Source organism: Castor canadensis, chromosome 16, assembly GCF_047511655.1.
Source record: "Castor canadensis chromosome 16, mCasCan1.hap1v2, whole genome shotgun sequence".
In the NCBI taxonomy this organism is placed as follows: domain Eukaryota; kingdom Metazoa; phylum Chordata; class Mammalia; order Rodentia; family Castoridae; genus Castor; species Castor canadensis.
This window is the reverse complement of record NC_133401.1, coordinates 57,602,482-57,629,294: the sequence shown is the minus strand read 5'-3', so window position 1 is coordinate 57,629,294 and position 26,813 is coordinate 57,602,482. Positions and strand designations below refer to the sequence as shown.

The window sequence follows — 26,813 nt, the reverse complement described above, 5'->3', positions numbered from 1 at the left end:
GTAATTGCTTTGCTCATTCAAGTAAGTTCTCCTAGGACAAACGATTTTACACGCATTGTGTACACCTACTGTTTAGGCATGCATAAGACCCCTTCAATCAAACTCTTTCTTTTCCACTGTGGAAATTGATAGCATGCACCAGGCTGTGCACCAGGGTGTGCTGGTGTTGAGTGACTTGTGATTTTGCTAAACGTTACCATTCAGTACATACGAGCAAAGAAATTCCTTCACTCGATAACTATTAGGATATCAACACTTTGTTTCTCTCTGTGTGTTTGTTTGATTGTGTGATTGTCATCTTTCTCTTTCAGTTTGCCTCACTGATTTGTATAAATTAGCTTACTTCCTGATGTCAGTTTGAGGAAAAGCCTTGAGTTACCCTGCCATTAGTCTTCAGTTCCATGAATGAAAGGTGTCGTGGTCTGTCACTGAGAACCTTTGCAGAAATGAATGTCCTTCCCAAGTGTTCCATGGTATTCCATAGTTTTGGTGTTCCTGAAGGCTACCATTCACTAGAGAAAGTGTACCAATTTCACTGACTAGGAAATACTTGCCATTCTTTGACTATCTCCTGTGTGAGCAGTGCATTTCTCGGATGAAAGTGAGTTAATTTCTCTGTCCACATCAAGTGAAATCCTGTGGTCACGTTCAGGCTCTTGGCAGCCAGTGTGTGCGTTTGCATGTTTTGATGAAGTTAGTAACGCAAAAGCCCGGGATACCAACATCCTGGTTAGCAGTGTGGTATACTTTGTGTCCACATAGGGGAATAACCTCAGGTGATGGGAGATGTTGTTCTGAGAAGAAAGTTGCCTCATGGAATATGAAAGGAGTTTTCCTGGCCCATGGAAGTGCAAATGGCTTGAGGCGATTTTCTACTCACCACAAAAAAACACATCTTGTCATCCAAAATGTGGTTTCCAGATTGGGAGTTCTTGGAAACAGGAGAGAAATGTCATCCCTATGCCACGTAGAGGAGGCAGAGGTGGGAATATGGAGCAGTAAAGCCATGCTGAGATGCAAACATCTTTCCAGGACCCTAACACACAAGTGGCTGTTGACTGGAGGGGGAGGGTCTTAAGGGGAGTGCTTACAGACTCCGGCCAATCAGGAAAGACTTGGGTGTGATGTCACAGTGGGCTCACAGCCCTTGGACTTGGAGAGTCCTGAGGCAGCTGCTACCTGTCCTGTTGCTATGGCTGCCCAGCCAGCCAAGAGGAGAAAGGCAGGTGCCCCTGTATGGTGAGGAAGATTTCTCAGTGAAGTGTGGCATAGGGAAATGGGAGGGAGGCCGAACAGGATATCCATGAACTGAGCCCATGGGATTGGGGAATCTATTCTTCACTGCTAGCCAAATCATCCATATCCCACGATTTTGAATGTTCACAGGCCTGTGTGCCACCTGCGGTGGGTCTCCCTTTGCAGAACAGGGTGCCTTCGATCTCACTGTGATACACAAGCTGCCTGGTTTTCAGGGTCCCAACCGACCACGTGATCTTAGGGTGTAGTGCTAGCGGACTGTCAAGGGAAGAATGAGTTTACATGGTGGCCCAGGCACCTGTTCATCTTACAGAAATTCTTCCGTGCCCTGCAGGGTACACTAAACCATGCGCAAGGAATCTTGGAAGAAGTTAACCTGATTCTCCAGTGTTTCCTAGTATTCAATAAGGATCGCTACTGCTGAAAAGTTCTTTTGTTACATTAAGGTGCTGACATTCTCTGAGTCCAGAATGTTTGCTATTCAAGGATCCATGAGTTTGTATTTGTGTGTATGTGTGTGTGTGTGTGTGTGTGTGTATTTGTGTGCTTCTGTGCATGTGTGTGTTTGTGTGTTTGTGGGAGCCTTTGCACAGAGGGTAGATAGTATAATATTTCTTTGGTCAGTTTCTGGGAGATACTCTTTTTCAAAAAATGGCAGTCCTGATTGTTTCCTAGAAGGTAATAATTTTGGAGAGATCAAACTTTGTTGTCCTTAGATCAAGCCGTATATATTCTGTAAGGAGGAACTATTCAGCATTCAGGGAATATGTGCAGTGTATGTCCAGGCATCATGATACATGGGTCAATGTGCATCACTGGTTGAAATGAAGGGATTTCAATTCTAGTGATTACTTCAGGCCCAGTTCCAGGTGGAATGCACCTTGCTTGTTTCCTTGCATAAATGTGGCAGTATTTCATCCGTCCATGAACATGGCGGAAATTATATCACCTCACATATTTTTCTTAGCGTGATCCTTTTTGAAGTGCTGATATTGTCCCCTCAGTAGCATAACACCTGGACTTTCAGCCATTGCGTGTAACATTCCCCATGCAATGAATATGGATAGATTTTGTTTTATTTTGTGTGTCTGTGTGTGCAACATTTCTAGTTTGCAAATGTAGTAATTTCTTTGCTCATTCAAGTAAGTTCTCCTAGGTCAAACGATTTTACACGCATTGTGTATACCTACTGTTTAGGCATGCATAAGACCCCTTCAATCAAACTCTTTCTTTTCCACTGTGGAAATTGATAGCATGCACCAGGCTGTGCACCAGGGTGTGCTGGTGTTGAGTGACTTGTGATTTTGCTAAACGTTACCATTCAGTACATACGAGCAAAGAAATTCCTTCACTCGATAACTATTAGGATATCAACACTTTGTCTCTTGTGTGTGTGTGTGTGTGTGTGTGTTTGATTGTGTGATTGTCATCTTTCTCTTTCAGTTTGCCTCAGTGATTTGTATAAATTAGCTTACTTCCTGATGCCAGTTTGAGGAAAAGCCTTGAGTTACCCTGCCATTAGTCTTCAGTTCCATGAATGAAAGGTGTCGTGGTCTGTCACTGAGAACCTTTGCAGAAATGAATGTCCTTCCCAAGTGTTCCATGGTATTCCATAGTTTTGGTGTTCCTGAATGCTCCCATTCACTAGAGAAAGTGTACCAATTTCACTGACTAGGAAATGCTTGCCATTCTTTGACTATCTCCTGTGTGAGCAGTGCATTTCTCGGATGAAAGTCAATTAATTTCTCTGTCCACATCAAGTGAAATCCTGTGGTCGCGTTCAGGCTCTTGGCAGCCAGTGTGTGCGTTTGCATGTTTTGATGAAGTTAGTAACGCAAAAGCCCGGGATACCAACATCCTGGTTAGCAGTGTGGTACACTTTGTGTCCACATAGGGGAATAACCTCAGGTGATGGGAGATGTTGTTCTGAGAAGAAAGTTGCCTCATGGAATGTGAAAGGAGTTTTCCTGGCCGATGGAAGTGCAAAGGCTTGAGGCGATTTTCTACTCACCACAAAAAAACATATCTTGTCATCCAAAATGTGGGTTCCAGATTGGGAGTTCTTGGAAACAGGAGAGAAATGTCATCCCTATGCCACGTAGAGGAGGCAGAGGTGGGAATATGGAGCAGTAAAGACATGCTGAGATTCAAACATCTTTCTAGGACCCTAACACACAAGTGGCTGTTGACTGGAGGGGGAGGGTCTTAAGGGGAGTGCTTACGGACTCCGGCCAATCAGGAAAGACTTGGGTGTGATGTCACAGTGGGCTCACAGCCCTTGGACTTGGAGAGTCCTGAGGCAGCTCCTACCTGTCCTGTTGCTATGGCTGCCCAGCCAGCCAAGAGGAGAAAGGCAGGTGCCCCTGTATGGTGAGGAAGATTTCTCAGTGAAGTGTGGCATAGGGAAATGGGAGGGAGGCCGAACAGGATATCCATGAACTGAGCCCATGGGATTGGGGGAATCTATTCTTCACTGCTAGCCAAATCATCCATATCCCACGATTTTAAATGTTCACAGGCCTGTGTGCCACCTGCGGTGGGTCTCCCTTTGCAGAACAGGGCGCCTTCGATCTCACTGTAATACACAAGCTGCCTGGTTTTCAGGGTCCCAACCGACCACGTGATCTTAGGGTGTAGTGCTAGTGGACTGGCAAGGGAAGAATGAGTTTACATGGTGACCCAGGCACCTGTTGATCTGACAGAATTTCTTCTGTTCCCTGCAGGGTACACTAAACCATGGGCAAGGAATCTTGGAAGAAATTAACCTGATTCTCCAGTGTTTCCTAGTATTCAATAAGGATCGCTACTGCTGAAAGGTACTTTTGTTACATGAAGGTGCAGACATTCTCTGAGTCCAGAATGTTTGCTATTCAAGGAGCCATGAGTGTGTATGTGTGTGTGTGTGTGTGTGTGTGTGTGTGTGTGTGTGTATGTGTATTTGTGTGCTTCTGTGCATGTGTGTGTGTGTGTGTGTTTGTGGGAGCCTTTGCACAGAGGGTAGATAGTATAATATTTCTTTTGTCAGTTTCTGGGAGATACTCTTTTTCAAAAAATGGCAGTCCTGATTGTTTCCTAGAAGGTAATAATTTTGGAGACATCAAATTTTGTTGTCCTTAGATCAAGCCGTATATATTCTGTAAGGAGGAACTATTCAGCATTCAGGGAATATGTGCAGTGTATTTCCAGGCATCACGATACATGGGTCAATGTGCATCACTGGGTGAAATGAAGGGATTTCAATTCTAATGATTACTTCAGGCCCAGTCCCAGGTGGAATACACCTTGCTTGTTTCCTTGCATAAATGTGGCAGTATTTCATCAGTCCATGAACATGGCGGAAATTATATCACAACACATATTTTTCTTAGCGTGATCCTTTTTGAAGTGCTGATATTGTCCCCTCAGTAGCATAACACCTGGACTTTCAGCCATTGCGTGTAACATTCCCCATGCAATGAATATGGATAGATTTTGTTTTATTTTGTGTGTCTGTGTGTGCAACATTTCTAGTTTGCAAATGTAGTAATTTCTTTGCTCATTCAAGTAAGTTCTCCTAGGACAAACGATTTTACACGCATTGTGTATACCTACTGTTTAGGCATGCATAAGACCCCTTCAATCAAACTCTTTCTTTTCCACTGTGGAAATTGATAGCATGCACCAGGCTGTGCACCAGGGTGTGCTGGTGTTGAGTGACTTGTGATTTTGCTAAACGTTACCATTCAGTACATACGAGCAAAGAAATTCCTTCACTCGATAACTGTTAGGATATCAACACTTTGTTTCTGTGTGTGTGTGTGTGTGTGTGTGTGTGTTTGATTGTGTGATTGTCATCTTTCTCTTTCAGTTTGCCTCAGTGATTTGTATAAATTAGGTTACTTCCTGATGTCAGTTTGAGGAAAAGCCTTGAGTTACCCTGCCATTAGTCTTCAGTTCCATGAATGAAAGGTGTCGTGGTCTGTCACTGAGAACCTTTGCAGAAATGAATGTCCTTCCCAAGTGTTCCATGGTATTCCATAGTTTTGGTGTTCCTGAAAGCTGCCATTCACTAGAGAAAGTGCACCAATTTCACTGACTAGGAAATACTTGCCATTCTTTGACTATCTCCTGTGTGAGCAGTGCATTTCTCGGATGAAAGTCAATTAATTTCTCTGTCCACATCAAGTGAAATCCTGTGGTCACGTTCAGGCTCTTGGCAGCCAGTGTGTGCATTTGCATGTTTTGATGAAGTTAGTAACGCAAAAGCCCGGGATACCAACATCCTGGTTAGCAGTGTGGTACACTTTGTGTCCACATAGGGGAATAACCTCAGGTGATGGGAGATGTTGTTCTGAGAAGAAAGTTGCCTCATGGAATGTGAAAGGAGTTTTCCTGGCCGATGGAAGTGCAAAGGGCTTGAGGCGATTTTCTACTCACCACAACAAAACACATCTTGTCATCCAAAATGTGGGTTCCAGATTGGGAGTTCTTGGAAACAGGGGAGAAATGTCATCCCTATGCCACGTAGAGGAGGCGGAGGTGGGAATCTGGAGCAGTAAAGCCATGCTGAGATGCAAACATCTTTCCAGGACCCTAACACACAAGTGGCTGTTGACTGGAGGGGAGGGTCTTAAGGGGAGTGCTTACGGACTCCGGCCAATCAGGAAAGACTTGGGTGTGATGTCACAGTGGGCTCACAGCCCTTGGACTTGGAGAGTCCTGAGGCAGCTGCTACCTGTCCTGTTGCTATGGCTGCCCAGCCAGCCAAGAGGAGATAGGCAGGTGCCCCTGTATGGTTAGAAAGATTTCTCAGTGAAGTGTGGCATAGGGAAATGGGAGGAAGGCCGAACAGGATATCCATGAACTGGGCCCATGGGATTGGGGAATCTATTCTTCACTGCTAGCCAAATCATCCATATCCCCCGATTTTGAATGTTCACAGGCCTGTGTGCCACCTGCGGTGGGTCTCCCTTTGCAGAACAGGGCGCCTTCGATCTCACTGTGATACACAAGCTGCCTGGTTTTCAGGGTCCCAACCGACCACGTGATCTTAGGGTGTAGTGCTAGCGGACTGGCACGGGAAGAATGAGTTTACATGGTGACCCAGGCACCTGTTGATCTGACAGAAATTCTTCTGTTCCCTGCAGGGTACACTAAACCATGGGCAAGGAATCTTGGAAGAAGTTAACCTGATTCTCCAGTGTTTCCTAGTATTCAATAAGGATCGCTACTGCTGAAAGGTACTTTTCTTACATGAAGGTACAGAAATTTTCTGAGTCCAGAATGTTTGCTATTCAAGGATCCATGAGTGTGTATGTGTGTGTATGTGTGTGTGTGTGTGTGTGTGTGTATTTGTGTGCTTCTGTGCATGTGTGTGTTTGTGTGTTTGTGGGAGCCTTTGCACAGAGGGTAGATAGTATAATATTTCTTTGGTCAGTTTCTGGGAGATACTCTTTTTCAAAAAATGGCAGTCCTGGTTGTTTCCTAGAAGGTAGTAATTTTGGAGAGATCAAACTTTGTTGTCCTTAGATCAAGCCGTATATATTCTGTAAGGAGGAACTATTCAGCATTCAGGGAATATGTGCAGTGTATGTCCGGGCATCATGATACATGGGTCAATGTGCATCAGTGGGTGAAGTGAAGGGATTTCAATTCTAGTGATTACATAAGGCCCAGTCCAGGTGGAATGCACCTTGCTTGTTTCCTTGTATAAATGTGGCAGTATTTCATCCGTCCATGAACATGGCGGAAATTATATCACCTCACATATTTTTCTTAGCGTGATCCTTTTTGAAGTGCTGATATTGTCCCCTCAGTAGCATAACACCTGGACTTTCAGCCATTGCGTGTAACATTCCCCATGCAATGAATATGGATAGATTTTGTTTTATTTTGTGTGTCTGTGTGTGCAACATTTCTAGTTTGCAAATGTAGTAATTGCTTTGCTCATTCAAGTAAGTTCTCCTAGGACAAACGATTTTACACGCATTGTGTACACCTACTGTTTAGGCATGCATAAGACCCCTTCAATCAAACTCTTTCTTTTCCACTGTGGAAATTGATAGCATGCACCAGGCTGTGCACCAGGGTGTGCTGGTGTTGAGTGACTTGTGATTTTGCTAAACGTTACCATTCAGTACATACGAGCAAAGAAATTCCTTCACTCGATAACTATTAGGATATCAACACTTTGTTTCTCTCTGTGTGTTTGTTTGATTGTGTGATTGTCATCTTTCTCTTTCAGTTTGCCTCACTGATTTGTATAAATTAGCTTACTTCCTGATGTCAGTTTGAGGAAAAGCCTTGAGTTACCCTGCCATTAGTCTTCAGTTCCATGAATGAAAGGTGTCGTGGTCTGTCACTGAGAACCTTTGCAGAAATGAATGTCCTTCCCAAGTGTTCCATGGTATTCCATAGTTTTGGTGTTCCTGAAGGCTACCATTCACTAGAGAAAGTGTACCAATTTCACTGACTAGGAAATACTTGCCATTCTTTGACTATCTCCTGTGTGAGCAGTGCATTTCTCGGATGAAAGTGAGTTAATTTCTCTGTCCACATCAAGTGAAATCCTGTGGTCACGTTCAGGCTCTTGGCAGCCAGTGTGTGCGTTTGCATGTTTTGATGAAGTTAGTAACGCAAAAGCCCGGGATACCAACATCCTGGTTAGCAGTGTGGTATACTTTGTGTCCACATAGGGGAATAACCTCAGGTGATGGGAGATGTTGTTCTGAGAAGAAAGTTGCCTCATGGAATATGAAAGGAGTTTTCCTGGCCCATGGAAGTGCAAAGGGCTTGAGGCGATTTTCTACTCACCACAAAAAAACACATCTTGTCATCCAAAATGTGGTTTCCAGATTGGGAGTTCTTGGAAACAGGAGAGAAATGTCATCCCTATGCCACGTAGAGGAGGCAGAGGTGGGAATATGGAGCAGTAAAGCCATGCTGAGATGCAAACATCTTTCCAGGACCCTAACACACAAGTGGCTGTTGACTGGAGGGGGAGGGTCTTAAGGGGAGTGCTTACAGACTCCGGCCAATCAGGAAAGACTTGGGTGTGATGTCACAGTGGGCTCACAGCCCTTGGACTTGGAGAGTCCTGAGGCAGCTGCTACCTGTCCTGTTGCTATGGCTGCCCAGCCAGCCAAGAGGAGAAAGGCAGGTGCCCCTGTATGGTGAGGAAGATTTCTCAGTGAAGTGTGGCATAGGGAAATGGGAGGGAGGCCGAACAGGATATCCATGAACTGAGCCCATGGGATTGGGGAATCTATTCTTCACTGCTAGCCAAATCATCCATATCCCACGATTTTGAATGTTCACAGGCCTGTGTGCCACCTGCGGTGGGTCTCCCTTTGCAGAACAGGGTGCCTTCGATCTCACTGTGATACACAAGCTGCCTGGTTTTCAGGGTCCCAACCGACCACGTGATCTTAGGGTGTAGTGCTAGCGGACTGTCAAGGGAAGAATGAGTTTACATGGTGGCCCAGGCACCTGTTCATCTTACAGAAATTCTTCCGTGCCCTGCAGGGTACACTAAACCATGGGCAAGGAATCTTGGAAGAAGTTAACCTGATTCTCCAGTGTTTCCTAGTATTCAATAAGGATCGCTACTGCTGAAAAGTTCTTTTGTTACATTAAGGTGCTGACATTCTCTGAGTCCAGAATGTTTGCTATTCAAGGATCCATGAGTTTGTATTTGTGTGTATGTGTGTGTGTGTGTGTATTTGTGTGCTTCTGTGCATGTGTGTGTTTGTGTGTTTGTGGGAGCCTTTGCACAGAGGGTAGATAGTATAATATTTCTTTGGTCAGTTTCTGGGAGATACTCTTTTTCAAAAAATGGCAGTCCTGATTGTTTCCTAGAAGGTAATAATTTTGGAGAGATCAAACTTTGTTGTCCTTAGATCAAGCCGTATATATTCTGTAAGGAGGAACTATTCAGCATTCAGGGAATATGTGCAGTGTATGTCCAGGCATCATGATACATGGGTCAATGTGCATCACTGGTTGAAATGAAGGGATTTCAATTCTAGTGATTACTTCAGGCCCAGTCCCAGGTGGAATGCACCTTGCTTGTTTCCTTGCATAAATGTGGCAGTATTTCATCCGTCCATGAACATGGCGGAAATTATATCACCTCACATATTTTTCTTAGCGTGATCCTTTTTGAAGTGCTGATATTGTCCCCTCAGTAGCATAACACCTGGACTTTCAGCCATTGCGTGTAACATTCCCCATGCAATGAATATGGATAGATTTTGTTTTATTTTGTGTGTCTGTGTGTGCAACATTTCTAGTTTGCAAATGTAGTAATTTCTTTGCTCATTCAAGTAAGTTCTCCTAGGTCAAACGATTTTACACGCATTGTGTATACCTACTGTTTAGGCATGCATAAGACCCCTTCAATCAAACTCTTTCTTTTCCACTGTGGAAATTGATAGCATGCACCAGGCTGTGCACCAGGGTGTGCTGGTGTTGAGTGACTTGTGATTTTGCTAAACGTTACCATTCAGTACATACGAGCAAAGAAATTCCTTCACTCGATAACTATTAGGATATCAACACTTTGTCTCTTGTGTGTGTGTGTGTGTGTGTGTGTTTGATTGTGTGATTGTCATCTTTCTCTTTCAGTTTGCCTCAGTGATTTGTATAAATTAGCTTACTTCCTGATGCCAGTTTGAGGAAAAGCCTTGAGTTACCCTGCCATTAGTCTTCAGTTCCATGAATGAAAGGTGTCGTGGTCTGTCACTGAGAACCTTTGCAGAAATGAATGTCCTTCCCAAGTGTTCCATGGTATTCCATAGTTTTGGTGTTCCTGAATGCTCCCATTCACTAGAGAAAGTGTACCAATTTCACTGACTAGGAAATACTTGCCATTCTTTGACTATCTCCTGTGTGAGCAGTGCATTTCTCGGATGAAAGTCAATTAATTTCTCTGTCCACATCAAGTGAAATCCTGTGGTCGCGTTCAGGCTCTTGGCAGCCAGTGTGTGCGTTTGCATGTTTTGATGAAGTTAGTAACGCAAAAGCCCGGGATACCAACATCCTGGTTAGCAGTGTGGTACACTTTGTGTCCACATAGGGGAATAACCTCAGGTGATGGGAGATGTTGTTCTGAGAAGAAAGTTGCCTCATGGAATGTGAAAGGAGTTTTCCTGGCCGATGGAAGTGCAAAGGCTTGAGGCGATTTTCTACTCACCACAAAAAAACATATCTTGTCATCCAAAATGTGGGTTCCAGATTGGGAGTTCTTGGAAACAGGAGAGAAATGTCATCCCTATGCCACGTAGAGGAGGCAGAGGTGGGAATATGGAGCAGTAAAGACATGCTGAGATTCAAACATCTTTCTAGGACCCTAACACACAAGTGGCTGTTGACTGGAGGGGGAGGGTCTTAAGGGGAGTGCTTACGGACTCCGGCCAATCAGGAAAGACTTGGGTGTGATGTCACAGTGGGCTCACAGCCCTTGGACTTGGAGAGTCCTGAGGCAGCTCCTACCTGTCCTGTTGCTATGGCTGCCCAGCCAGCCAAGAGGAGAAAGGCAGGTGCCCCTGTATGGTGAGGAAGATTTCTCAGTGAAGTGTGGCATAGGGAAATGGGAGGGAGGCCGAACAGGATATCCATGAACTGAGCCCATGGGATTGGGGGAATCTATTCTTCACTGCTAGCCAAATCATCCATATCCCACGATTTTAAATGTTCACAGGCCTGTGTGCCACCTGCGGTGGGTCTCCCTTTGCAGAACAGGGCGCCTTCGATCTCACTGTGATACACAAGCTGCCTGGTTTTCAGGGTCCCAACCGACCACGTGATCTTAGGGTGTAGTGCTAGTGGACTGGCAAGGGAAGAATGAGTTTACATGGTGACCCAGGCACCTGTTGATCTGACAGAATTTCTTCTGTTCCCTGCAGGGTACACTAAACCATGGGCAAGGAATCTTGGAAGAAATTAACCTGATTCTCCAGTGTTTCCTAGTATTCAATAAGGATCGCTACTGCTGAAAGGTACTTTTGTTACATGAAGGTGCAGACATTCTCTGAGTCCAGAATGTTTGCTATTCAAGGCGCCATGAGTGTGTATGTGTGTGTGTGTTTGTGTGTGTGTGTGTGTATGTGTATTTGTGTGCTTCTGTGCGTGTGTGTGTGTGTGTGTGTTTGTGGGAGCCTTTGCACAGAGGGTAGATAGTATAATATTTCTTTTGTCAGTTTCTGGGAGATACTCTTTTTCAAAAAATGGCAGTCCTGATTGTTTCCTAGAAGGTAATAATTTTGGAGAGATCAAATTTTGTTGTCCTTAGATCAAGCCGTATATATTCTGTAAGGAGGAACTATTCAGCATTCAGGGAATATGTGCAGTGTATTTCCAGGCATCAAGATACATGGGTCAATGTGCATCACTGGGTGAAATGAAGGGATTTCAATTCTAATGATTACTTCAGGCCCAGTCCCAGGTGGAATACACCTTGCTTGTTTCCTTGCATAAATGTGGCAGTATTTCATCAGTCCATGAACATGGCGGAAATTATATCACAACACATATTTTTCTTAGCGTGATCCTTTTTGAAGTGCTGATATTGTCCCCTCAGTAGCATAACACCTGGACTTTCAGCCATTGCGTGTAACATTCCCCATGCAATGAATATGGATAGATTTTGTTTTATTTTGTGTGTCTGTGTGTGCAACATTTCTAGTTTGCAAATGTAGTGATTTCTTTGCTCATTCAAGTAAGTTCTCCTAGGACAAACGATTTTACACGCATTGTGTATACCTACTGTTTAGGCATGCATAAGACCCCTTCAATCAAACTCTTTCTTTTCCACTGTGGAAATTGATAGCATGCACCAGGCTGTGCACCAGGGTGTGCTGGTGTTGAGTGACTTGTGATTTTGCTAAACGTTACCATTCAGTACATACGAGCAAAGAAATTCCTTCACTCGATAACTGTTAGGATATCAACACTTTGTTTCTGTGTGTGTGTGTGTGTGTGTGTGTGTGTTTGATTGTGTGATTGTCATCTTTCTCTTTCAGTTTGCCTCAGTGATTTGTATAAATTAGGTTACTTCCTGATGTCAGTTTGAGGAAAAGCCTTGAGTTACCCTGCCATTAGTCTTCAGTTCCATGAATGAAAGGTGTCGTGGTCTGTCACTGAGAACCTTTGCAGAAATGAATGTCCTTCCCAAGTGTTCCATGGTATTCCATAGTTTTGGTGTTCCTGAAAGCTGCCATTCACTAGAGAAAGGGTACCAATTTCACTGACTAGGAAATACTTGCCATTCTTTGACTATCTCCTGTGTGAGCAGTGCATTTCTCGGATGAAAGTCAATTAATTTCTCTGTCCACATCAAGTGAAATCCTGTGGTCACGTTCAGGCTCTTGGCAGCCAGTGTGTGCGTTTGCATGTTTTGATGAAGTTAGTAACGCAAAAGCCCGGGATACCAACATCCTGGTTAGCAGTGTGGTACACTTTGTGTCCACATAGGGGAATAACCTCAGGTGATGGGAGATGTTGTTCTGAGAAGAAAGTTGCCTCATGGAATGTGAAAGGAGTTTTCCTGGCCGATGGAAGTGCAAAGGGCTTGAGGCGATTTTCTACTCACCACAACAAAACACATCTTGTCATCCAAAATGTGGGTTCCAGATTGGGAGTTCTTGGAAACAGGGGAGAAATGTCATCCCTATGCCACGTAGAGGAGGCGGAGGTGGGAATATGGAGCAGTAAAGCCATGCTGAGATGCAAACATCTTTCCAGGACCCTAACACACAAGTGGCTGTTGACTGGAGGGGAGGGTCTTAAGGGGAGTGCTTACGGACTCTGGCCAATCAGGAAAGACTTGGGTGTGATGTCACAGTGGGCTCACAGCCCTTGGACTTGGAGAGTCCTGAGGCAGCTGCTACCTGTCCTGTTCCTATGGCTGCCCAGCCAGCCAAGAGGAGAAAGGCAGGTGCCCCTGTATGGTGAGGAAGATTTCTCAGTGAAGTGTGGCATAGGGAAATGGGAGGGAGGCCGAACAGGATATCCATGAACTGAGCCCATGGGATTGGGGAATCTATTCTTCACTGCTAGCCAAATCATCCATATCCCACGATTTTGAATGTTCACAGGCCTGTGTGCCACCTGCGGTGGGTCTCCCTTTGCAGAACAGGGTGCCTTCGATCTCACTGTGATACACAAGCTGCCTGGTTTTCAGGGTCCCAACCGACCACGTGATCTTAGGGTGTAGTGCTAGCGGACTGTCAAGGGAAGAATGAGTTTACATGGTCGCCCAGGCACCTGTTCATCTTACAGAAATTCTTCCGTGCCCTGCAGGGTACACTAAACCATGGGCAAGGAATCTTGGAAGAAGTTAACCTGATTCTCCAGTGTTTCCTAGTATTCAATAAGGATCGCTACTGCTGAAAAGTACTTTTGTTACATGAAGGTGCTGACATTCTCTGAGTCCAGAATGTTTGCTATTCAAGGATCCATGAGTGTGTATGTGTGTGTATGTGTGTGTGTGTGTGTGTGTGTGTGTGTATTTGTGTGCTTCTGTGCATGTGTGTGTTTGTGTGTTTGTGGGAGCCTTTGCACAGAGGGTAGATAGTATAATATTTCTTTTGTCAGTTTCTGGGAGATACTCTTTTTCAAAAAATGGCAGTCCTGATTGTTTCCTAGAAGGTAATAATTTTGGAGAGATCAAATTTTGTTGTCCTTAGATCACGCCGTATATATTCTGTAAGGAGGAACTATTCAGCATTCAGGGAATATGTGCAGTGTATTTCCAGGCATCACGATACATGGGTCAATGTGCATCACTGGGTGAAATGAAGGGATTTCAATTCTAATGATTACTTCAGGCCCAGTCCCAGGTGGAATACACCTTGCTTGTTTCCTTGCATAAATGTGGCAGTATTTCATCAGTCCATGAACATGGCGGAAATTATATCACAACACATATTTTTCTTAGCGTGATCCTTTTTGAAGTGCTGATATTGTCCCCTCAGTAGCATAACACCTGGACTTTCAGCCATTGCGTGTAACATTCCCCATGCAATGAATATGGATAGATTTTGTTTTATTTTGTGTGTCTGTGTGTGCAACATTTCTAGTTTGCAAATGTAGTAATTTCTTTGCTCATTCAAGTAAGTTCTCCTAGGACAAACGATTTTACACGCATTGTGTATACCTACTGTTTAGGCATGCATAAGACCCCTTCAATCAAACTCTTTCTTTTCCACTGTGGAAATTGATAGCATGCACCAGGCTGTGCACCAGGGTGTGCTGGTGTTGAGTGACTTGTGATTTTGCTAAACGTTACCATTCCGTACATACGAGCAAAGAAATTCCTTCACTCGATAACTGTTAGGATATCAACACTTTGTTTCTGTGTGTGTGTGTGTGTGTGTGTGTGTTTGATTGTGTGATTGTCATCTTTCTCTTTCAGTTTGCCTCAGTGATTTGTATAAATTAGGTTACTTCCTGATGTCAGTTTGAGGAAAAGCCTTGAGTTACCCTGCCATTAGTCTTCAGTTCCATGAATGAAAGGTGTCGTGGTCTGTCACTGAGAACCTTTGCAGAAATGAATGTCCTTCCCAAGTGTTCCATGGTATTCCATAGTTTTGGTGTTCCTGAAAGCTGCCATTCACTAGAGAAAGTGTACCAATTTCACTGACTAGGAAATACTTGCCATTCTTTGACTGTCTCCTGTGTGAGCAGTGCATTTCTCGGATGAAAGTGAATTAATTTCTCTGTCCACATCAAGTGAAATCCTGTGGTCACGTTCAGGCTCTTGGCAGCAAGTGTGTGCGTTTGCATGTTTTGATGAAGTTAGTAACGCAAAAGCCCGGGATACCAACATCCTGGTTAGCAGTGTGGTACACTTTGTGTCCACATAGGGGAATAACCTCAGGTGATGGGAGATGTTGTTCTGAGAAGAAAGTTGCCTCATGGAATGTGAAAGGAGTTTTCCTGGCTGATGGAAGTGCAAAGGGCTTCAGGCGATTTTCTACTCACCACAACAAAACACATCTTGTCATCCAAAATGTGGGTTCCAGATTGGGAGTTCTTGGAAACAGGAGAGAAATGTCATCCCTATGCCACGTAGAGGAGGCGGAGGTGGGAATATGGAGCAGTAAAGCCATGCTGAGATGCAAACATCTTTCCAGGACCCTAACACACAAGTGGCTGTTGACTGGAGGGGAGGGTCTTAAGGGGAGTGCTTACGGACTCCGGCCAATCAGGAAAGACTTGGGTGTGATGTCACAGTGGGCTCACAGCCCTTGGACTTGGAGAGTCCTGAGGCAGCTGCTACCTGTCCTGTTGCTATGGCTGCCCAGCCAGCCAAGAGGAGAAAGGCAGGTGCCCCTGTATGGTGAGGAAGATTTCTCAGTGAAGTGTGGCATAGGGAAATGGGAGGGAGGCCGCACAGGATATCCATGAACTGAGCCCATGGGATTGGGGAATCTATTCTTCACTGCTAGCCAAATCATCCATATCCCACGATTTTGAATGTTCACAGGCCTGTGTGCCACCTGCGGTGGGTCTCCCTTTGCAGAACAGGGCGCCTTCGATCTCACTGTGATACACAAGCTGCCTGGTTTTCAGGGTCCCAACCGACCACGTGATCTTAGGGTGTAGTGCTAGCGGACTGGCAAGGGAAGAATGAGTTTACATGGTGGCCCAGGCACCTGTTGATCTGACAGAAATTCTTCCGTGCCCTGCAGGGTACACTAAACCATGGGCAAGGAATCTTGGAAGATGTTAACGTGATTCTCCAGTGTTTCCTAGTATTCAATAAGGATCGCTACTGCTGAAAGGTACTTTTGTTACATTAAGGTGCTGACATTCTCTGAGTCCAGAATGTTTGCTATTCAAGGAGCCATGAGTGTGTATGTGTGTGTATGTGTGTGTGTGTGTGTGTGTATGTGTATTTGTGTGCTTCTGTGCATGTGTGTGTTTGTATGTTTGTGGGAGCCTTTGCACAGAGGGTAGATAGTATAATATTTCTTTTGTCAGTTTCTGGGAGATACTCTTTTTCAAAAAATGGCAGTCCTGATTGTTTCCTAGAAGGTAATAATTTTGGAGAGATCAAACTTTGTTGTCCTTAGATGAAGCCGTATATATTCTGTAAGGAGGAACTATTCAGCATTCAGGGAATATGTGCAGTGTATTTCCAGGCATCACGATACATGGGTCAATGTGCATCACTGGGTGAAATGAAGGGATTTCAATTCTAGTGATTACTTCAGGCCCAGTCCCAGGTGGAATACACCTTGCTTGTTTCCTTGCATAAATGTGGCAGTATTTCATCAGTCCATGAACATGGCGGAAATTATATCACCTCACATATTTTTCTTAGCGTGATCCTTTTTGAAGTGCTGATATTGTCCCCTCAGTAGCATAACTCCTGGACTTTCAGCCATTGCGTGTAACATTCCCCATGCAATGAATATGGATAGATTTTGTTTTATTTTGTGTGTCTGTGTGTGCAACATTTCTCGTTTGCAAATGTAGCAATTGCTTTGCTCATTCAAGTAAGTTCTCCTAGGACAAACGATTTTACACGCATTGTGTATACCTACTGTTTAGGCATGCATAAGACCCCTTCAATCAAACTCTTTCTTTTAAACTGTGGAAATTGATAGCATGCACCAGGCTGTGCACCAGGGTGTGCTGGTGTTGAGTGACTTGTGATTTTGCTAAACGTTACCATTCAGTACATACGAGCAAAGAAATTCCTTCACTCCATAACTATTAGGATATCAACACTTTGTCTGTGTGTGTGTGTTTGTTTGATTGTGTGATTGTCATCTTTCTCTTTCAGTTTGCCTCACTGATTTGTATAAATTAGCTTACTTCCTGATGTCAGTTTGAGGAAAAGCCTTGAGTTACCCTGCCATTAGTCTTCAGTTCCATGAATGAAAGGTGTCGTGGTCTGTCACTGAGAACCTTTGCGGAAATGAATGTCCTTCCCAAGTGTTCCATGGTATTCCATAGTTTTGGTGTTCCTGAAAGCTCCCATTCACTAGAGAAAGTGTACCAATTTCACTGACTAGGAAATACTTGCCATTCTTTGACTATCTCCTGTGTGAGCAGTGCATTTCTCGGATGAAAGTCAATTAATTTCTCTGTCCACATCAAGTGAAATCCTGTGGTCACGTTCAGGCTCTTGGCAGCCAGTGTGTGCGTTTGCATGTTTTGATGAAGTTAGTAACGCAAAAGCCCGGGATACCAACATCCTGGTTAGCAGTGTGGTACACTTTGTGTCCACATAGGGGAATAACCTCAGGTGATGGGAGATGTTGTTCTGAGAAGAAAGTTGCCTCATGGAATGTGAAAGGAGTTTTCCTGGCCGATGGAAGTGCAAAGGCTTGAGGCGATTTTCTACTCACCACAAAAAAACATATCTTGTCATCCAAAATGTGTTTTCCAGATTGGGAGTTCTTGGAAACAGGAGAGAAATGTCATCCCTATGCCACGTAGAGGAGGCAGAGGTGGGAATATGGAGCAGTAAAGACATGCTGAGATTCAAACATCTTTCTAGGACCCTAACACACAAGTGGCTGTTGACTGGAGGGGGAGGGTCTTAAGGGGAGTGCTTACGGACTCCGGCCAATCAGGAAAGACTTGGGTGTGATGTCACAGTGGGCTCACAGCCCTTGGACTTGGAGAGTCCTGAGGCAGCTCCTACCTGTCCTGTTGCTATGGCTGCCCAGCCAGCCAAGAGTAGAAAGGCAGGTGCCCCTGTATGGTGAGGAAGATTTCTCAGTGAAGTGTGGCATAGGGAAATGGGAGGGAGGCCGCACAGGATATCCATGAACTGAGCCCATGGGATTGGGGGAATCTATTCTTCACTGCTAGCCAAATCATCCATATCCCACGATTTTGAATGTTCACAGGCCTGTGTGCCACCTGCGGTGGGTCTCCCTTTGCAGAACAGGGCGCCTTCGATCTCACTGTGATACACAGGCTGCCTGGTTTTCAGGGTCCCAACCGACCACGTGATCTTAGGGTGTAGTGCTAGCGGACTGGCAAGGGAAGAATGAGTTTACATGGTGGCCCAGGCACCTGTTGATCTGACAGAAATTCTTCTGTTCCCTGCAGGGTACACTAAACCATGGGCAAGGAATCTTGGAAGAAATTAACCTGATTCTCCAGTGTTTCCTAGTATTCAATAAAGATCGCTACTGCTGAAAGGTACTTTTGTTACATGAAGGTGCAGACATTCTCTGAGTCCAGAATGTTTGCTATTCAAGGAGCCATGAGTGTGTATGTGCGTGTGTGTGTGTGTGTATGTGTATTTGTGTGCTTCTGTGCATGTGTGTGTGTGTGTGTGTTTGTGGGAGCCTTTGCACAGAGGGTAGATAGTATAATATTTCTTTTGTCAGTTTCTGGGAGATACTCTTTTTCAAAAAATGGCAGTCCTGATTGTTTCCTAGAAGGTAATAATTTTGGAGAGATCAAACTTTGTTGTCCTTAGATGAAGCCGTACATATTCTGTAAGGAGGAACTATTCAGCATTCAGGGAATATGTGCAGTGTATTTCCAGGCATCACGATACATGGGTCAATGTGCATCACTGGGTGAAATGAAGGGATTTCAATTCTAATGATTACATCAGGCCCAGTCCCAGGTGGAATACACCTTGCTTGTTTCCTTGCATAAATGTGGCAGTATTTCATCAGTCCATGAACATGGCGGAAATTATATCACAACACATATTTTTCTTAGCGTGATCCTTTTTGAAGTGCTGATATTGTCCCCTCAATAGCATAACACCTGGACTTTCAGCCATTGCGTGTAACATTCCCCATGCAATGAATATGGATAGATTTTGTTTTATTTTGTGTGTCTGTGTGTGCAACATTTCTAGTTTGCAAATGTAGTAATTTCTTTGCTCATTCAAGTAAGTTCTCCTAGGACAAACGATTTTACACGCATTGTGTATACCTACTGTTTAGTCATGCATAAGACCCCTTCAATCAAACTCTTTCTTTTCCACTGTGGAAATTGATAGCATGCACCAGGCTGTGCACCAGGGTGTGCTGGTGTTGAGTGACTTGTGATTTTGCCAAACGTTACCATTCCGTACATACGAGCAAAGAAATTCCTTCACTCGATAACTGTTAGGATATCAACACTTTGTTTCTGTGTGTGTGTGTGTGTGTGTGTGTGTTTGATTGTGTGATTGTCATCTTTCTCTTTCAGTTTGCCTCAGTGATTTGTATAAATTAGGTTACTTCCTGATGTCAGTTTGAGGAAAAGCCTTGAGTTACCCTGCCATTAGTCTTCAGTTCCATGAATGAAAGGTGTCGTGGTCTGTCACTGAGAACCTTTGCAGAAATGAATGTCCTTCCCAAGTGTTCCATGGTATTCCATAGTTTTGGTGTTCCTGAAAGCTGCCATTCACTAGAGAAAGTGTACCAATTTCACTGACTAGGAAATACTTGCCATTCTTTGACTGTCTCCTGTGTGAGCAGTGCATTTCTCGGATGAAAGTGAATTAATTTCTCTGTCCACATCAAGTGAAATCCTGTGGTCACGTTCAGGCTCTTGGCAGCAAGTGTGTGCGTTTGCATGTTTTGATGAAGTTAATAACGCAAAAGCCCGGGATACCAACATCCTGGTTAGCAGTGTGGTACACTTTGTGTCCACATAGGGGAATAACCTCAGGTGATGGGAGATGTTGTTCTGAGAAGAAAGTTGCCTCATGGAATGTGAAAGGAGTTTTCCTGGCTGATGGAAGTGCAAAGGGCTTCAGGCGATTTTCTACTCACCACAACAAAACACATCTTGTCATCCAAAATGTGGGTTCCAGATTGGGAGTTCTTGGAAACAGGAGAGAAATGTCATCCCTATGCCACGTAGAGGAGGCGGAGGTGGGAATATGGAGCAGTAAAGCCATGCTGAGATGCAAACATCTTTCCAGGACCCTAACACACAAGTGGCTGTTGACTGGAGGGGAGGGTCTTAAGGGGAGTGCTTACGGACTCCGGCCAATCAGGAAAGACTTGGGTGTGATGTCACAGTGGGCTCACAGCCCTTGGACTTGGAGAGTCCTGAGGCAGCTGCTACCTGTCCTGTTGCTATGGCTGCCCAGCCAGCCAAGAGGAGAAAGGCAGGTGCCCCTGTATGGTGAGGAAGATTTCTCAGTGAAGTGTGGCATAGGGAAATGGGAGGGAGGCCGCACAGGATATCCATGAACTGAGCCCATGGGATTGGGGAATCTATTCTTCACTGCTAGCCAAATCATCCATATCCCACGATTTTGAATGTTCACAGGCCTGTGTGCCACCTGCGGTGGGTCTCCCTTTGCAGAACAGGGCGCCTTCGATCTCACTGTGATACACAAGCTGCCTGGTTTTCAGGGTCCCAACCGACCACGTGATCTTAGGGTGTAGTGCTAGCGGACTGGCAAGGGAAGAATGAGTTTACATGGTGGCCCAGGCACCTGTTGATCTGACAGAAATTCTTCCGTGCCCTGCAGGGTACACTAAACCATGGGCAAGGAATCTTGGAAGAAGTTAACGTGATTCTCCAGTGTTTCCTAGTATTCAATAAGGATCGCTACTGCTGAAAGGTACTTTTGTTACATTAAGGTGCTGACATTCTCTGAGTCCAGAATGTTTGCTATTCAAGGAGCCATGAGTGTGTATGTGTGTGTATGTGTGTGTGTGTGTGTGTGTATGTGTATTTGTGTGCTTCTGTGCATGTGTGTGTTTGTATGTTTGTGGGAGCCTTTGCACAGAGGGTAGATAGTATAATATTTCTTTTGTCAGTTTCTGGGAGATACTCTTTTTCAAAAAATGGCAGTCCTGATTGTTTCCTAGAAGGTAATAATTTTGGAGAGATCAAACTTTGTTGTCCTTAGATGAAGCCGTATATATTCTGTAAGGAGGAACTATTCAGCATTCAGGGAATATGTGCAGTGTATTTCCAGGCATCACGATACATGGGTCAATGTGCATCACTGGGTGAAATGAAGGGATTTCAATTCTAGTGATTACTTCAGGCCCAGTCCCAGGTGGAATACACCTTGCTTGTTTCCTTGCATAAATGTGGCAGTATTTCATCAGTCCATGAACATGGCGGAAATTATATCACCTCACATATTTTTCTTAGCGTGATCCTTTTTGAAGTGCTGATATTGTCCCCTCAGTAGCATAACTCCTGGACTTTCAGCCATTGCGTGTAACATTCCCCATGCAATGAATATGGATAGATTTTGTTTTATTTTGTGTGTCTGTGTGTGCAACATTTCTCGTTTGCAAATGTAGCAATTGCTTTGCTCATTCAAGTAAGTTCTCCTAGGACAAACGATTTTACACGCATTGTGTATACCTACTGTTTAGGCATGCATAAGACCCCTTCAATCAAACTCTTTCTTTTAAACTGTGGAAATTGATAGCATGCACCACGCTGTGCACCAGGGTGTGCTGGTGTTGAGTGACTTGTGATTTTGCTAAACGTTACCATTCAGTACATACGAGCAAAGAAATTCCTTCACTCCATAACTATTAGGATATCAACACTTTGTCTGTGTGTGTGTGTTTGTTTGATTGTGTGATTGTCATCTTTCTCTTTCAGTTTGTCTCACTGATTTGTATAAATTAGCTTACTTCCTGATGTCAGTTTGAGGAAAAGCCTTGAGTTACCCTGCCATTAGTCTTCAGTTCCATGAATGAAAGGTGTCGTGGTCTGTCACTGAGAACCTTTGCGGAAATGAATGTCCTTCCCAAGTGTTCCATGGTATTCCATAGTTTTGGTGTTCCTGAAAGCTCCCATTCACTAGAGAAAGTGTACCAATTTCACTGACTAGGAAATACTTGCCATTCTTTGACTATCTCCTGTGTGAGCAGTGCATTTCTCGGATGAAAGTCAATTAATTTCTCTGTCCACATCAAGTGAAATCCTGTGGTCACGTTCAGGCTCTTGGCAGCCAGTGTGTGCGTTTGCATGTTTTGATGAAGTTAGTAACGCAAAAGCCCGGGATACCAACATCCTGGTTAGCAGTGTGGTACACTTTGTGTCCACATAGGGGAATAACCTCAGGTGATGGGAGATGTTGTTCTGAGAAGAAAGTTGCCTCATGGAATGTGAAAGGAGTTTTCCTGGCCGATGGAAGTGCAAAGGCTTGAGGCGATTTTCTACTCACCACAAAAAAACATATCTTGTCATCCAAAATGTGGGTTCCAGATTGGGAGTTCTTGGAAACAGGAGAGAAATGTCATCCCTATGCCACGTAGAGGAGGCAGAGGTGGGAATATGGAGCAGTAAAGACATGCTGAGATTCAAACATCTTTCTAGGACCCTAACACACAAGTGGCTGTTGACTGGAGGGGGAGGGTCTTAAGGGGAGTGCTTACGGACTCCGGCCAATCAGGAAAGACTTGGGTGTGATGTCACAGTGGGCTCACAGCCCTTGGACTTGGAGAGTCCTGAGGCAGCTCCTACCTGTCCTGTTGCTATGGCTGCCCAGCCAGCCAAGAGTAGAAAGGCAGGTGCCCCTGTATGGTGAGGAAGATTTCTCAGTGAAGTGTGGCATAGGGAAATGGGAGGGAGGCCGCACAGGATATCCATGAACTGAGCCCATGGGATTGGGGGAATCTATTCTTCACTGCTAGCCAAATCATCCATATCCCACGATTTTGAATGTTCACAGGCCTGTGTGCCACCTGCGGTGGGTCTCCCTTTGCAGAACAGGGCGCCTTCGATCTCACTGTGATACACAGGCTGCCTGGTTTTCAGGGTCCCAACCGACCACGTGATCTTAGGGTGTAGTGCTAGTGGACTGGCAAGGGAAGAATGAGTTTACATGGTGGCCCAGGCACCTGTTGATCTGACAGAAATTCTTCTGTTCCCTGCAGGGTACACTAAACCATGGGCAAGGAATCTTGGAAGAAATTAACCTGATTCTCCAGTGTTTCCTAGTATTCAATAAAGATCGCTACTGCTGAAAGGTACTTTTGTTACATGAAGGTGCAGACATTCTCTGAGTCCAGAATGTTTGCTATTCAAGGAGCCATGAGTGTGTATGTGCGTGTGTGTGTGTGTGTGTATGTGTATTTGTGTGCTTCTGTGCATGTGTGTGTGTGTGTGTGTTTGTGGGAGCCTTTGCACAGAGGGTAGATAGTATAATATTTCTTTTGTCAGTTTCTGGGAGATACTCTTTTTCAAAAAATGGCAGTCCTGATTGTTTCCTAGAAGGTAATAATTTTGGAGAGATCAAACTTTGTTGTCCTTAGATGAAGCCGTATATATTCTGTAAGGAGGAACTATTCAGCATTCAGGGAATATGTGCAGTGTATTTCCAGGCATCACGATACATGGGTCAATGTGCATCACTGGGTGAAATGAAGGGATTTCAATTCTAATGATTACATCAGGCCCAGTCCCAGGTGGAATACACCTTGCTTGTTTCCTTGCATAAATGTGGCAGTATTTCATCAGTCCATGAACATGGCGGAAATTATATCACAACACATATTTTTCTTAGCGTGATCCTTTTTGAAGTGCTGATATTGTCCCCTCAGTAGCATAACACCTGGACTTTCAGCCATTGCGTGTAACATTCCCCATGCAATGAATATGGATAGATTTTGTTTTATTTTGTGTGTCTGTGTGTGCAACATTTCTAGTTTGCAAATGTAGTAATTTCTTTGCTCATTCAAGTAAGTTCTCCTAGGACAAACGATTTTACACGCATTGTGTATACCTACTGTTTAGTCATGCATAAGACCCCTTCAATCAAACTCTTTCTTTTCCACTGTGGAAATTGATAGCATGCACCAGGCTGTGCACCAGGGTGTGCTGGTGTTGAGTGACTTGTGATTTTGCTAAACGTTTCCATTCAGTACATACGAGCAAAGAAATTCCTTCACTCGATAACTGTTAGGATATCAACACTTTGTTTCTGTGTGTGTGTGTGTGTGTGTTTGATTGTGTGATTGTCATCTTTCTCTTTCAGTTTGCCTCACTGATTTGTATAAATTAGCTTACTTCCTGATGTCAGTTTGAGGAAAAGCCTTGAGTTACCCTGCCATTAGTCTTCAGTTCCATGAATGAAATGTGTCGTGGTCTGTCACTGAGAACCTTTGCAGAAATGAATGTCCTTCCCAAGTGTTCCATCGTATTCCATAGTTTTGGTGTTCCTGAAAGCTCCCATTCACTAGAGAAAGTGTACCAATTTCACTGACTAGGAAATACTTGCCATTCTTTGACTATCTCCTGTGTGAGCAGTGCATTTCTCGGATGAAAGTCAATTAATTTCTCTGTCCACATCAAGTGAAATCCTGTGGTCACGTTCAGGCTCTTGGCAGCCAGTGTGTGCGTTTGCATGTTTTGATGAAGTTAGTAACGCAAAAGCCCGGGATACCAACATCCTGGTTAGCAGTGTGGTACACTTTGTGTCCACATAGGGGAATAACCTCAGGTGATGGGAGATGTTCTTCTGAGAAGAAAGTTGCCTCATGGAATGTGCAAGGAGTTTTCCTGGCCGATGGAAGTGCAAAGGGCTTGAGGCGATTTTCTACTCACCAAAACAAAACACATCTTGTCATCCAAAATGTGGGTTCCAGATTGGGAGTTCTTGGAAACAGGAGAGAAATGTCATCCCTATGCCACGTAGAGGAGGCGGAGGTGGGAATATGGAGCAGTAAAGCCATGCTGAGATGCAAACATCTTTCCAGGACCCTAACACACAAGTGGCTGTTGACTGGAGGGGAGGGTCTTAAGGGGAGTGCTTACGGACTCCGGCCAATCAGGAAAGACTTGGGTGTGATGTCACAGTGGGCTCACAGCCCTTGGACTTGGAGAGTCCTGAGGCAGCTGCTACCTGTCCTGTTGCTATGGCTGCCCAGCCAGCCAAGAGGAGAAAGGCAGGTGCCCCTGTATGGTGAGGAAGATTTCTCAGTGAAGTGTGGCATAGGGAAATGGGAGGGAGGCCGAACAGGATATCCATGAACTGAGCCCATGGGATTGGGGAATCTATTCTTCACTGCTAGCCAAATCATCCATATCCCACGATTTTGAATGTTCACAGGCCTGTGTGCCACCTGCGGTGGGTCTCCCTTTGCAGAACAGGGCGCCTTCGATCTCACTGTGATACACAAGCTGCCTGGTTTTCAGGGTCCCAACCGACCACGTGATCTTAGGGTGTAGTGCTAGCGGACTGGCAAGGGAAGAATGAGTTTACATGGTGGCCCAGGCACCTGTTGATCTGACAGAAATTCTTCCGTGCCCTGCAGGGTACACTAAACCATGGGCTAGGAATCTTGGAAGAAGTTAACCTGATTCTCCAGTGTTTCCTAGTATTCAATAAGGATCGCTACTGCTGAAAGGTACTTTTGTTACATTAAGGTGCTGACATTCTCTGAGTCCAGAATGTTTGCTATTCAAAGAGCCATGAGTGTGTATGTGTGTGTATGTGTGTGTGTGTGTGTTTGTATGTGTATTTGTGTGCTTCTGTGCATGTGTGTGTTTGTGTGTTTGTGGGAGCCTTTGCACAGAGGGTAGATAGTATAATATTTCTTTTGTCAGTTTCTGGGAGATACTCTTTTTCAAAAAATGGCAGTCCTGATTGTTTCCTAGAAGGTAATAATTTTGGAGAGATCAAACTTTGTTGTCCTTAGATGAAGCCGTATATATTCTGTAAGGAGGAACTATTCAGCATTCAGGGAATATGTGCAGTGTATTTCCAGGCATCACGATACATGGGTCAATGTGCATCACTGGGTGAAATGAAGGGATTTCAATTCTAGTGATTACTTCAGGCCCAGTCCCAGGTGGAATACACCTTGCTTGTTTCCTTGCATAAATGTGGCAGTATTTCATCAGTCCATGAACATGGCGGAAATTATATCACCTCACATATTTTTCTTAGCGTGATCCTTTTTGAAGTGCTGATATTGTCCCCTCAGTAGCATAACTCCTGGACTTTCAGCCATTGCGTGTAACATTCCCCATGCAATGAATATGGATAGATTTTGTTTTATTTTGTGTGTCTGTGTGTGCAACATTTCTAGTTTGCAAATGTAGCAATTGCTTTGCTCATTCAAGTAAGTTCTCCTAGGACAAACGATTTTACACGCATTGTGTATACCTACTGTTTAGGCATGCATAAGACCCCTTCAATCAAACTCTTTCTTTTAAACTGTGGAAATTGATAGCATGCACCAGGCTGTGCACCAGGGTGTGCTGGTGTTGAGTGACTTGTGATTTTGCTAAACGTTACCATTCAGTACATACGAGCAAAGAAATTCCTTCACTCCATAACTATTAGGATATCAACACTTTGTCTCTGTGTGTGTGTTTGTTTGATTGTGTGATTGTCATCTTTCTCTTTCAGTTTGCCTCACTGATTTGTATAAATTAGCTTACTTCCTGATGTCAGTTTGAGGAAAAGCCTTGAGTTACCCTGCCATTAGTCTTCAGTTCCATGAATGAAAGGTGTCGTGGTCTGTCACTGAGAACCTTTGCGGAAATGAATGTCCTTCCCAAGTGTTCCATGGTATTCCATAGTTTTGGTGTTCCTGAAAGCTCCCATTCACTAGAGAAAGTGTACCAATTTCACTGACTAGGAAATACTTGCCATTCTTTGACTATCTCCT

At 44.4% G+C, this 26,813-nt stretch overlaps 1 long non-coding RNA gene across 1 annotated transcript in view; it reads left to right on the top strand.

Moving 5' to 3' along the window:
• The window catches only part of LOC141418130 (uncharacterized), a 43,412-nt gene extending 17,795 nt beyond the window's left edge, over positions 1-25,617 (top strand). The window contains exons 3-5 of the long non-coding RNA XR_012442783.1: positions 3,981-4,073; positions 11,142-11,234; positions 25,452-25,617. This is a non-coding gene — a long non-coding RNA (uncharacterized lncRNA). The remainder of the gene's footprint in view (positions 1-3,980; positions 4,074-11,141; positions 11,235-25,451) is intronic.
• The last annotated feature ends 1,196 nt before the right edge of the window (positions 25,618-26,813 follow it).